The sequence below is a fragment of the Heterodontus francisci genome, chromosome 9 (genome assembly GCF_036365525.1).
Source record: "Heterodontus francisci isolate sHetFra1 chromosome 9, sHetFra1.hap1, whole genome shotgun sequence".
Lineage (NCBI taxonomy): Eukaryota > Metazoa > Chordata > Chondrichthyes > Heterodontiformes > Heterodontidae > Heterodontus > Heterodontus francisci.
In genome coordinates this window covers 95,379,897-95,393,565 of record NC_090379.1, presented here as the reverse complement: position 1 = coordinate 95,393,565, position 13,669 = coordinate 95,379,897, and positions in this window count along the sequence as shown.

The following is a 13,669-nucleotide window of genomic DNA, read 5'->3' as shown; positions in this document are numbered from 1 at the left end:
CATCTTTAATATAATAGCCTACTGGAACTCCTTTTGCCTCACTTTCTGTCGGAGCTGATTGCAGCACTTTATTTAACTCTGGATCAGCTTGCTGAACTGTGATCAGAGAAGATTTGTTAATCATTTCCTTTGGATTATCTAAATTCCCAAAGAAAGTTTCAGATGTTTGGCTATCCGTCTGTGGTGCCAATTTTACCTCCGACAATGGAACTTGTTTAGCCATTGCTCGGGTTGCTACAAATGTAGGAAAAATTCCCAGAACCTTTTCCTGTAACTGTTTTGTCTCTTTAACTTCACTTGGTTTCTCTGTGACTATGGCAGAAGCTACCACTTTTGCTCCAGTCAAATCATTCCCCAGGAGTAGATCAATTCTATCGGCACACTATGGAAAACTCCTACAGTTACCATTAGGTCTCACTCTAGGTGCACGCGATACAAAGGTTATGGATATATACTCCCGCCAATACTATTAAAACTTTAGTATTCTCTGGTGGAAATATTATGCTTATCCCCAGCAAAAGAGTTTGGGTGGCTCCTGTATGCCTAAGTATAACTATAGGTTTACCTGCCTCACTTGAGGGATAAGGAGTTACTTTTCCTTTCCACACGAATTCCCTATAACTTTCAGGTATCTTATTCACAACTCTTACACTCACATTGGTTTTTGTATTTGACCTTACAGCTGCTATAATCTGATCTGCAGTACTCTTGGTCAGGGCCCCTCTCTCAGCATTGACTTTGTGTACCCTAACAAGTTTCATGGGTTTACCTCATAACTTCCAGCATTCTGCACGAAGATGTCCCACCTTGTGACAATGGTAACACTTAGGCTTGTGGATCTCACTTCCACCTTCAGCACCTTCCTTTCTGGCCTGAGGAGGGGATCCTGGGGGCATTCCCCACTGTCCCTTCTTGTCCCCAGCTACTTGTCTTCCTTTCATTCTCCTAGCTTCTATCCTTTTTGGGCTTATTGGGGTGACGGACAAAGGGTTCGGGCTTATACACAAGCTCAAAATCATCAGCAATGTCTGCTCCCTGTCCGGCCTTTGAAACCTTCTGGTTCCCTACATGGGTTTGTACCAATGAAGGGAGTGAATTTTTAAATTCTTCCAGGAGAATTAGCTCCCTAAGGTTCTCGTACATGGCTTCCATCTTTAGTGCCCGTATCCAACAATCAAAATTAATTTTCTTTACTTTCTCATTCCATATAAAGTTTGCCCAGCCAATCTCCGGAGGTTATGAAACTTCTGTCAGTAAGCTTCAGGGACTAACTCATACGCAGTGAGAATAGCCTTTTTTGCCATCTCATAATCTGCAGAAGCCTCCTCAGAAAGCATGGCATAAACTTCATGAGCTCTGCCCATCAACCTGCTTTGCATAAGCAGTGTCAAGCTTTCCTTTGACCATTTCATTTGTTTGGCTATCTTTTCAAAAGAAATGAAAAATGCTATGTTCCTTTCCTCCAACTTAGGGAGAGCTTGTATAAAAGCTTTCCACTAGGTCCTGGGCTGGACTCAGATTCTTCCTCATCAGAATCTCCACTGGCGTCAAGATCACTCTTTTGTCTTAGTTCCAACTTTTTTCATTTGAATTCCTTTCCGTCTCTTTTTCTTGCTCTTTTCCTCTCCTCTTCCTCAAACTCAAGTTTTTTCATTGTCACTTCTTTTTCAAACTCATTTAAGCTTTTCTATTTCCTGTTCCTGTTGAAGTTTTCTTGGTTCTTTTTCCTGTTCAAGTTTTTTTTTATTGCTATTTTTTTCCTGTTGAAGCTCCAGTTGCTTCACCTGTCATTGAATTTTAGCTAATTCAACTTCACAACCTTCTAATATACTTCTTCCAATTTCAAATGTTGGGCTATTACTTCAATTATCTCTGCTTTTTTAGCTCCTGATTTCAATTCTAACCCCAATTATACTGCCAATGCTATTAGCTTAACCTTGATTAAGTTTTGCAAATCACTGAGGGATACATCCTCCTTCCCCAGAAATGTTTCAGCAACTGCTAAAGACATTCCTGTGGTGTAGACTTTACCCTATTGTATAGGAAACCTGGTTCTTTTATTTTCCTTTTTCAATTATTATTACCCCACTTACAATTGAACATTGTCGGTGTTGGGTTTAATCCTGACACATGCCCCCAATTAATGTGTTATGACTGAGGTGGGAGGAGTGCATTGTTAATTCAGTCCCAATTCGCCACAGGTCACCACGTATATTTAAATTTTCCCACCTACCGAAAAGTCAATCAGATACTCTATTTTTCCCCAGAATAAAGCACACCAACCAGGTTTCTTTAATAAACAACAAAACGATCCATTTATTATAAACCAACTCTTAACTCATATTAAAGCAAACACACACACTAATTGAAATATTAAAGCCCCTTATTTATCCTAGCCCTCAGCCCTCATGCATACACTCACATACATGCACAACAGGTTAACTTGGGGGGGGGGGGAGGAAGGATTTTTGTTTAAAGCTGTTACAAAGTAATAGAAGGAAAAAAACACTGATGCTGAAAAGAAGGTACGGAAAGACATCCACTGTTTGGCAGGCATCCTCAATGTGAATAGGCGGCTGGCAGGAGAATTTTCCCAGAACAGTCCCTTCCAGGCAATGTTGAAGATCAGTCTGGGTAGGCTTTCAAGAGATGCTACACAGAAAGCTCCAGTCAGGCTTTACGACAGGAAGCAGCAACAAGGATTTTTTTGAAGGCCTTATAGCAGCAATTAGCAGTAAACTTTCTTCAAATACAGGAGAAAATGATGAAACTTGATGCAGGAATTCTTCAAAGAGAGAAAGATATCAGCTAGCTTCATCTGGCAGGCACACAGCAACCTCTTCTTTCTGTTTTCAGGCCAAACACCAACTGGCTTTTTTAACAGTTCAAATTGAAATGAACTTTGTCCAGAAACAAGTCCTATGACAACCATAAATCTTGGCTTGTCATTCCTTTGAAAACATCCTTTCAGAGTCACAAGCACAACCCCTACTAGGCTTTTTGAAAACAGATGCTTTCCAGTAAGATTTGTTTACAAGCCAAACTTTTTTTTAATTTATTCATTCATGAGATGTGGGCTTCACTGGCCAAGCCAGCATTTATTGCCCATCCCTAATCACCCTTGAGAAGGTGGTGGTGAGCTGCCTTCTTGAACCGCTGCAGTCCATTTGGGGTAGGTATACCCACAGTGCTATCAGGAAGGGAGTTCCAGGATTTTGACCCAGCGACAGTGAAGGAATGGCGATATATTTCCAAGTCAGGATGGTGTGTGACTTGGAGGGGAACTTGCAGGTGGTGGCGTTCCCATGTATTTGCTGAACTTGTCCTTCTAGTTGGTAGAGGTTGTGGGTTTGGAAGGTGCTGTCGAAGGAGCCTTGGTGCATTGCTGCAGTGCATCTTGTAGATGGTACACACTGCTGCCACTGTGCATCGGTGGTGGAGGGAGTGAATGTTTGTAAATGGGGTGCCAATCAAGTGGGCTGCTTTGTCCTGGATGGTGTCGAGCTCTTGAGTGTTGTTGGAGCTGCATCCATCCAGGCAAGTGGAGGGTATTCCATCACATTCCTGACTTGTGCCTTGTAGATGGTGGACAGGTTTTGGGGAGTCAGGAGGTGAGTTACTCGCCTCGGGATTCCTAGCCTCTGACCTGCTCTTGTAGCCATGGTATTTATATGGCTACTCCAGTTCAGTTTCTAGTCAATGATAGCCCCTAGGATGTTAATAGAGGGGGATTCAGCGATGGTAATGCCGTTGAATGTCAAGGGGAGATGGTTAGATTCTCTCTTGTTGGAGATGGTCATTGCCTGGCATGTGTGTGGCCGAATGTTACTTGCCACTTATCAGCCCAAGCCTTGATATTGTCCAGGTCTTGCTGCATTTCTACATGGACTGCTTCAGTATCTGAGAGTCATGAATGGTGCTCAACATTGTACAATCATCAGTGAACATCCCCACTTCTGACTTTATGATTGAAGGAAGGTCATTGATGAAGCAGCTGAAGATGGTTGGGCCTAGGACACTACCCTGAGGAACTCCTGTAGTGATGTTCTGGAGCTCAGATGATTGACCTCCAACAACCACAACCGTCTTCCTTTGCGCCAGGTATTACTCCAGCCAGCGGAGGGTTTTCCCCCTGATTCCCATTGACCTCAGTTTTGCTAGGGCTCCTTGATGCCATACTCGGTCAAATGCTGCCTTGATATCAAGGGCAGTCACTCTCACCTCACCTCTTGAGTTCAGCTCTTTTGTCCATGTTTGAACCAAGGCTGTAATGAGTTCAGGAGCTGAGTGGCCCTGGCAGAACCCAAACTGAGCGTCACTGAGCAGGTTATTGCTAAGCAAGTGCCGCTTGATGGCACTGTTGTTGACACCTTCCATCACTTTACTGATGATTGAGAGTAGGCTGTTGGGGCGGTAATTGGCCAGGTTGGACTTGTCCTGCTTTTTGTGTACAGGACATAGCAGGGTAATGCCAGTGTTGTAGCTGTAGTTGAACAGCTTGGCTAGGGCCGCGGCAGGTTCTGGAGCACAGGTCTTCAGTACTATTGCCGGAATATTGTCAGGACCCATAGCTTTTGCAGTATCCAGTGCCTTCAGTTGTTTCTTGATATCACGTGGAGTGAATCGAATTGGCTGAAGTCTGGCATCTGTGATGCTGGGGACTTCAGGAGGAGGCCAAGATGGATCATCAACCCGGCACTTCTGGCTGAAGATTGTTGTAAATGCTTCAGCCTTTTCTTTCGCACTGATGTGCTGGGCTCCCCCATCATTGAGGCTGGGGATATTTGTGGAGCTACCTCCTCCAGTTAGTTGTTTAATTGTCCACCACCATTCACGGCTGGATGTGGCAGGACTGCAGAGCTTAGATGTGATCCGTTGGTTATGGGATCGCTTAGCTCTGTCTATTGCATGCTGTCAACCTGTTGTTGACCTTCCCTTTTTGTTTTTTGAAACAAAGTTCAGCAATCTCCAGATGACTCAATGTCCAGAATTCAAATATAGGTTCTTTAAAACATATTTTACAAAAGAAACGGAAGCAATCTCGTAACACTCGATTGAGTTGTTTTGATAAAGTGTCAAGAAGGCTTTATGAAGATAGTGTTCAGAAGACATTTGATAGAGATGCATTTATAAAATTGAAGCCCATTGGACTAAAGTGGCAGTGGCAGGGTGGATACGAAATTGTCTAAAGGACAGAAAGCAGAGTGGTGAATGGCTGTTGTACAGATTGGAGGGAAGTATACAGTGGTGTTCCCCAGGGTGTATTAAGCTCTTTTTGATGTATAGCAATGGCCTGGACTTGGATATACAGGGCGCAATTCAAAGTGTGCAAATGTACAAAACTGTACATGTACAAAAATGTACAAAATGTCGTAAAGAGTGAGCAGGTTAGTAAAAGTTCTAGAGGACATAGGCTGGTGAAATGGGCTGATATTATGAAATTTAACAGAGAGAAGTGTGAAGTATTGCATTTTGGGTAGTAAGAATGAGGAGAGACAATATGAACTAAAGCTACAATTTTAAAGGGTGTAGGAACAGAGACACCTTGGATGTACATAGACAAATCTTTGAAGGTGGCAAGACAAATTGAGAAGGCTGTTTATAAAGTCAAGGATCCCATATGCTTTTGTTGTAAACTAATGCATAGAGTACAAAACACAAGAACACAGGAAATTGGAGCAGCAGTAGGTCATATAGCCCTTCGTACCTGCTGTGCCATTCAAAGAAATCATGGCTGATCTTCTACATCAACACACTTTTCCTGCACTCTCCCTGTAAGCTTTGATGTTTTTAATATGTAGAAATCTATCGATCGCAGTCTTGAACATACTCAACAATTGAGCCTACACAGCCCTCTGGGCAGAGAATTCCAAAGATTCACCGCACTCTGAGTGACGAAAGTCCTCTTCATCTCCGTCCCAAATGGCCTGCCCCTTATTCTGAGACTGTGTCCTCTGGTTCTGGACTCCCCAGACAGGGGAAACATCCTTCCTGCATCTACCCTGTCGAGCCCTGTAACAATTTTGTATGTTTGAAAGAGATCACCACTCATTCTTCTAAACTCCAGAGAATAAAAGCCTAGTCTGTTTAATCTTTCTGCATAGGACAATCCCTCCATCTCAGGAATTAGTTTGGTGAACCTTCATTGCACTCTCTCTATGGCAAGTATATCTTTCCTTAGTTAAGGAGAGCAAAATTGCACAATACTCCAGGTGCGGTCTCAGCAAGGCGCTATATAATTGTAGTAAGACATCTTTACTCCAATACTCAAATCCTGTTGTAATGAAGGCCAACATACTATTTACTTTCTTAATTGCTTGCTGTACCTGCATGTTAGTTTTCAGTGACTCATGAACAAGGACAGCCAAGTCCCTTTGAAATTCAACACTTCCCAGCCTCTCATCATTTAAGAAGTGCTCTGTATTTCTGTTTTTCCTACCAAAGTGGATAAGCTCACATTTCTCCACATTGTATTCCATCTGCCAAATTTTTGCCCACTCCCTTAGCCTCTCCAAATCCTCTTGCAGTGTCTTTGCATTCTCGTCACAACACACACTTCCACCTAATTTTGTGTCATCTGCAAAGTTGGAAATATTACATTTAATCCCCACATCCAAATCATTGAGATAGATTGTGAATAGCTGGGGCCCAAGCACTGATCCTTTCAGTACCCCACGAGTCACAGCCTGCCAATCCGAAAATGACCCATTTATTCCTATTCTTTGTTTTCTGTCCGTTAACCTGTTCTCAATCCATGCCAGTATATTCCCCCCATCCCATGCGCTCAAATCTTGTTTGTTGTACTCTTGTGTGGGACCTTATCAAAAGCTTTCTGAAAATTTAAATATACCACATCCACTAGTTCCCCCTTATCTATTCTGCTAGTTACATCCTCAAAAAGCTCCAACAGGTTTGTTAAACATGATTTCCCTTTCAGAAATCCATGTTGCCTTTGCCCAATTCTACCATTGTTTTCTAAGTGTCCTGTAATCACATCCTTTATTATAAATTCTAGCATTTTCCCTATGATTGACATTAGGAAGTTATGCCAAACCTTTATAAATCACTGGTTAAGCCTCACTTGGAGAATTGTGTCGAAATTTAGGTCTTACACTTTAGAAGGATGTCAAGGTTATGGGCTGAAGAGGAGATTTTGTAGAATGGTACCATGAATGAGGGACTTCAGTTATGTGGGGAGACTGGAAAAGCTGGGGTGGTTCTCCTACGTGCAGAGAAGGGGAGATTTAATAATGGTGTTCAAAATCATGAACTGTTTTGATAGAGTAAATAGGAGAAACTGTTTCCAGTGGTAGAAAGTTCAGTAACACATTTAAGATAATTGGCAAAAGAACCAGAAGTGAGATGAGAATTCTTTTCATGCAGCAAGTTATGATAATCTGGAGTGCACGACTTGAAAAGGTGGTAGAAGATTCAATAATAACTTTCAAAAGGGAGTTGGATAAATACTTGAAGGAAAAAAAATTGCAGGGCTATGGGTAAAGAGCAGGAGCTTGGGGTGGATTAGATAGCTCTTTCAGGCATGATGAGTCAAATGGTCTCCTGAGCTGTATGATGCTATGAGAATTGTATAAGTGTCAGTTTCCAGAGGTGCAAGGTGTATGAAAATATATATCTGCAGCTAATTGCAGGGAAGGAAATTGAATTTGCAGTCACTTGATGCAACTAGTGTGTTTGGAAGCTACTGACAAAGAACCTTTGGCTAATTGCTACAGTGCATCTGTGGATGGTACACACTGCTGCCACTGTGCAGCAGTGGTGGAGGGAATGAATATTTAAGGTGGTAGATGGGGTGCCAGTCATGCAGGCTGCTTTGTCCTGGCTGGTATCAAGCTTCTTGAGTGTTGTTGGAGCTGCACTCAGTTAAGCAAGTGAGAGTATTCGATCACACCCCTGACTTGTGCCTTCGAGATGATGGAAAAGGTATGGGGAGTCAGGAGGTAAGACTCTTGCTGCAGAATACCAACCCCTGACCTGCTCTTATAGCCAAAGTATTTATGTGGCTGGTCCTGTCAAGTTTCTGGCCAATGTTGACCCCTAGGATGTTGATGGTGGTGTTTCAGTGATGATAATACCTTTGAACATGAAGGGGAGGTTGTTTAACTCTCTCATTGGAGATGGTCATTGCCTGCCACTTGAGTGGCACATGTTTAACATGCTACCTATCAGCCCAAACCTGAATGTCACCCTGGTCTTGCTGCAAGTGGGCATGGACTGCTTCATTATCTGAGGAATTTTGAATGGAACTGAACACTGTGCAATCATCAGTGAACATATCCACTTATAAACTTATGTTGGAGGGAATGTCATTGATGAAGTAGCTGAAGATAGTTGCGCCTAGGACACTGCCCTGAGGAACTCCTGCAGTGATGTCCTGAGACTGAGATGATTAACCTCCAACAACCACAACCATCTTCCTTTGTGCTAGGTATGACTCCAACCAGTGGAGAGTTTGCTCCCTAATTCCCATTGACTTCAGTTTTGCTGGGGCTCCTTGATGCCACACTTAGTCAAATTCTGCCTTGATGTCAAGGGCAGTCACTCTCCCCTCACCTTTGGAATTCAGCTCTTTTGTCCATGTTTGAACCAGGGTTGTAATGAGGTCAGGAGCTGAGTGGCCCTCGCATAACCCAAACTGAGCATCAGTGAGCAGGTTATTGGTGATTAAGTGTCATTTGATAGCACTGTTAATGACACCTTCCATCACTTTGCTGATAAGAGTAGACTGATGGGGAGGTAATTGATCACATTGGATTTGTACTACTTTTTGTGGAGAGGAAATACCTGGGCAATTTTCAACATTGTCAGATTGATGCCAAATTTGTAGCCTAACTAGAATAGCTTGGCTAGGGGTGTAACTAGTTCTGGAGCACAAGTCTTCAGCACTGCAGCCAGGATGCCCATAGTCTCTACTGTGTCCAGTGTGCTCAGCTGCATGGAGTGAATCTAATTGGCTGAAAACTGGCATCAGTGGTGCTGGGGACCTCCACTCAGCCCTTCTGGCTGAAGATGGTTGGTAACACTTCCACCTTGTCTTTTGCACTGATCTGTTGGGCCCCCCATCATTGAGGATGGAGATATTTGTGGAGCCTCCTCCTCCCGTTAGTTGTTTAATTGTCCAGCATCATTTGTGACTCGATGTGACATGACTGCAGAACTTTGAACTGATCTTTTGGTTGTGGGATTGGTTAGCTCTGTCAAAAGCATGCTACCTCTGTTGTTTAACATGGAGGTAGCCATTTTGTAGCTTAACCAGGCTGGCATGCCTGGTACTGCTCCTAGTATGCTCACCTGTACTCCTCATTGAACCAGGGATGGTCCACCTTGCTTGATGATAATGGTAGAGTGAAGGATATGCCAGGCCAAGAGGTTACAGGTTATGGTGGAATACAATTCTGCAGCCGCTAATGGCCCACAGCCCCTACTGGATGCCCAGTTTTGACCAATCCAACAACCAACAAATCAGTTCCAAGTTCTGCAGTCCTGTCACATCCAGTCACGAATTATGCTGGACAATTAAACAACTAACGGGAGGAGGAGGCTCCACAAATATCCCCATTCTCAATGATGGGGGAGCCCAGCACATCAGTGCAAAAGACAAGGTGGAAGTGTTGCCAACCATCTTCAGCCAGAAGGGCTGAGTGGAAGTCCCCAGCACCACAGATGCCAGTTTTCAGCCAACTAGATCTGTTCTAAAGTATTTGCAGAAACATAGTAACTCATGATGGCTGAAGCTGTTCAATAACTTATAGAGGTGACCTGGGCTATACAACTCATGAGCTTGACAAGTGAGAATAGATTGTTGTGCTCCTGCCAGGGGTTTATTTTCTGTAAACACATGTATATTCTTTACAGTATATTGTATGTTAAGTACTTTTATGTACACTTCTACCCTATGTTTCATGATTTAAAACCAGTCAAATAATTCCAATTGTGTGGGGGTGTTGTGCGTGGTACTTGACTTAATGTATCTTTTTGTGTTGTTCTCTGGGGTATTCTGCAATTTTAATCTGTCAGTGACAAATGTTGCTGCACAATGCTAAGTAACACAATACTGAAACTGTATCTCTTTTGAAATCACTAGGTTAAGGGGCGATCTAATTGAGATGTTGGAAATGATTAAAGGTTTTGACAGAGTACATAGGAACAGGAGTAGGCTATTTAGCTCAAGCCTGTTCTTCCATTCAATTGGATAATGGCTGATCTGTATGTTAACTGCTCCGTAATCCTTAACACCCTTATCTAACAAATATCTGTCAAACTGAGTTTTGAAATTTCCAATTGGCCTAGCCTTAGCAGCTTTTTGGGGAAGATTTCAGATTTCCATTACCCTTTAAGTGAAGAAATGCTTTCTGACATCATGCCTGAACAACTTCATGCCTAAACAACTTAGCTGTAATGTTATTGTTACGCACCCCATGCCCCCCGCCGTTCTGCACTCCCCCACCAGAGAAAGTAGTTTCTATCTACCTTATCAAATCCTTTATCATCTTAATTAGATGATTACCTCAAATAGATCAGCCCTTAATTTTCTAGATTCAAGGGAATATAAGCCTGGCCTATGCAACCTGTCTTTGTAACTTAATCTCTTTAGCCCAATATTATTCTGGTGAACCTGTACTGCACCCCCTCCAAGAAGTATATCCTTCCTGGGGTGCAGTGCCCAAAACTGATTGTAGTACTGCAGACTAGAGCTTTAAATGGCTATTACATAACTTCCATCCCTTTTCATTCCAACCCTTTTGAGATAAAGGCCTACATTCCATTAACCTTTTAAATTACTTCTAATACCTGTCAACTAGCTTTTAATGATTTCTGTACTCTCATCCTAAATCTCTCAGTTCTTAGCTTCTCACCATTTAGAAAATACTCTAATCTATATTTCTTAGATCCAAAGTGAATGATCTCACATGTTCCCATAGTGAACTCCATTTGCCACAGTTTCCTTATTCACTTATTCTATCAATGTCCTTTGCAACTCCCAACTACACTATTTACTATGCCACCTAAGTGATGTTGTCAACAAACAAATATGACTCTCTATTCCTTCACCAAATCATTTATAAATGTAATGAAAATCTGAGGCCACAGTATAGATCCCTGGGGGCCATCACTAATTACATCCTGCCATCCTGTACATACCCATTATCCCCATTCTCTGACTGTTACAAGGTCACCAATTCCCTACCCATGTCAATAAGTTGTGTCCAGTTTCAGTGCTCTCATTTTTGCTAGCAGTCTCTTATGCTGAACTTTATTGAATTCCTTCAGGATAACCGACATAAATAACATCCATAGACACTCCTCATCTTTCACGTTAGTTACCTCAAAAAATTCAACAAGGTCTGTATTACCCTTTACAAATCCATGCTGACTTTCACTGTTCCTGGTTGTCCAAGAACTCAGTCACTCTGTCCCTAATAATAAATTCTAGCAACTTATTCACAACTGACATTAGACTAATAGCCTATAATTACCTAGTTTATGTTTCTTACTTTTTTAAATAGTTAAGTGACAGTGGCAATTTTCCAGTCGATAGGTACAATTCCTGAATGAAAAGAGTTTTGGAAGATCAGGTCAAGAGTATGTACAAATTATTTTGTCTCTTTTAATATCCTGGGGTGGACACATACAAATTCAGGAGGTTTGCCTGTCTTTAGTCTCATTGGCCAGATTCTGTGGTCATCAGCGTTTAGCGCTGACTGCACAGGGAAAAAACAACTTACCTGATTTGCTGGCTGCAGTGAGAACATTCACTTCCTGCTGCAGCATGGACCACTGACGAAATGATCTGTGAGGCCTAACAGTGTGTTGCATTGCTGGAAAATCCATGCCCCCACTAATGATGTCAAAAGCTGAAGACATACCCTTTGAGATCAATCTTCAGCTCAAAGGCAGGTGAGGGTTTTATTGTCATTTTAGATACTTTTTAACACTTAAACACTATTTAAAAGTTTAAAAAGTTTTTGAAAACTTTTTAACTCTTTTATAAACTTTTAAATACTGAGACAGAGGGAGAAGGGGAGAGGGACTGAGAGAGGGAAGGAGACAGATAGAGAGAGAGACAGAAAGGGAGACACAGACTGAGAGGAAACACACTGAGACAGATACAGAGAGAGAGAAACTGGGGAAGAGACCATAGACACTGAGGCAGGAATTTTATGCTTTCTGCCACGGCGGATGTGGTGGAATGCAGGGTGATAGAGTTCGGCAGGAGGTGTTTTTTCAGATTCCCAACAGCGGGAAATGTTAGAGAAATTAAGTCGGCAGTAGGTGTGCAGCATTCCAGGGTTCCCCCAGCATGATGGTGAATTGCAGCTTTGTATTCATTTTAAGTAACATGAATACTCATTCCCCTATGCATAGTTACAATTTAGTCCTACCTGCCAGATTAAGTGAAGGGTGAGCAATATTCCCATGCCACGCGGTTCACAAATGTTTCAACGTGGTGTGCAGCAGTTGGATTTGTGCAGTTGAGTCTCAGATCTGTGCTCTACTCTCTTTAAGTCATCTGCTAAACTAACGCCTGCATAGCAACGGATGTATCCCTCCAGGCCAGCATTGCAATGGATGATTGCTCGGCACCAGCAAGGGTGCATCTTATCAAGGGATGGCGGCGAAGACATAGTCGGGGGCTACATGGAGGAGCAGGGAAGGGTGGGGTTGATCGGGTGCATTGAGGAGCAGGGGAGGGTGGAGTGGAGCGTCCAGAGTGTTGAATGATTGCTACTGATGCTAAAGATGCATGTTGTCGGCTGCGGAGGTGGTGGGTGGATTATAGCAGTATAGTGTGAAGATATTTGGCAAAGGCCTACAGGGAGGGATGAGTGCTGTCAATGTCGGGGGCCTGTGGGCAGATTGAGGGTACTGGCTAGCAAAGGGAATGGTCACAGTCAATGGGGGCAAATGGATTCTGTAGGGGGGAAGGACAAGACTAATGGGTGGGAAATCGACAACTTCATATGGAAGGGGGAAGGGAATGGGACACAGCAACAATGGTCAGTTCAATGTGAGGAGGTTCAAGAGTAAGAGTTGGTATGTCGATAGTAACGGGAGGAGGAAAGGGGGGAGGGATGGCATGAATACATTGATGACTACATCGTGCACGGTAATGGGGAGAGGCTCAAAGGTAATGGATGGAAGGGTAATGGTAACATTGGGTGGGTCAAGAGTGATGGGTTCAAGTTGGAGGTTGGAGGAGGAGGTTGGAAGGTGGGGAGACTTGCCCTGAATTCCACACACACCATTTTATCCAATGACAATGGAAACCACGTGGACACTCAAGGAGAGCTAGGAGAGTGGGAAGAGGCAAACAATAGCGGGTATGTCTTCTAATATAATAGAAAAACAAGAAATGCTGGAAATACTCAGTAGGTCTGGCAGCTTCTGTGGAGAGAGAAGCAGAGTTAATGTTTCAGGTCAGTGACCCTTCATCGGAACTGGAGGGTCACTGACCTGAAACGTTAACTCTGCTTCTCCCTCCACAGATGCTGCCTGTCCTGCTGAGTATTTTCAGTATTTCTTGTTTTTATTTCAGATTTCCAGCAACCGCAGTATTTTGCTTTTATTATGTGGGTATGTCTTCTAGCTGGCTGCAATTTGAAGGCAGATATAAGGGAGCTTTTCATTGCCTCGATGTTTCAGCTCACTG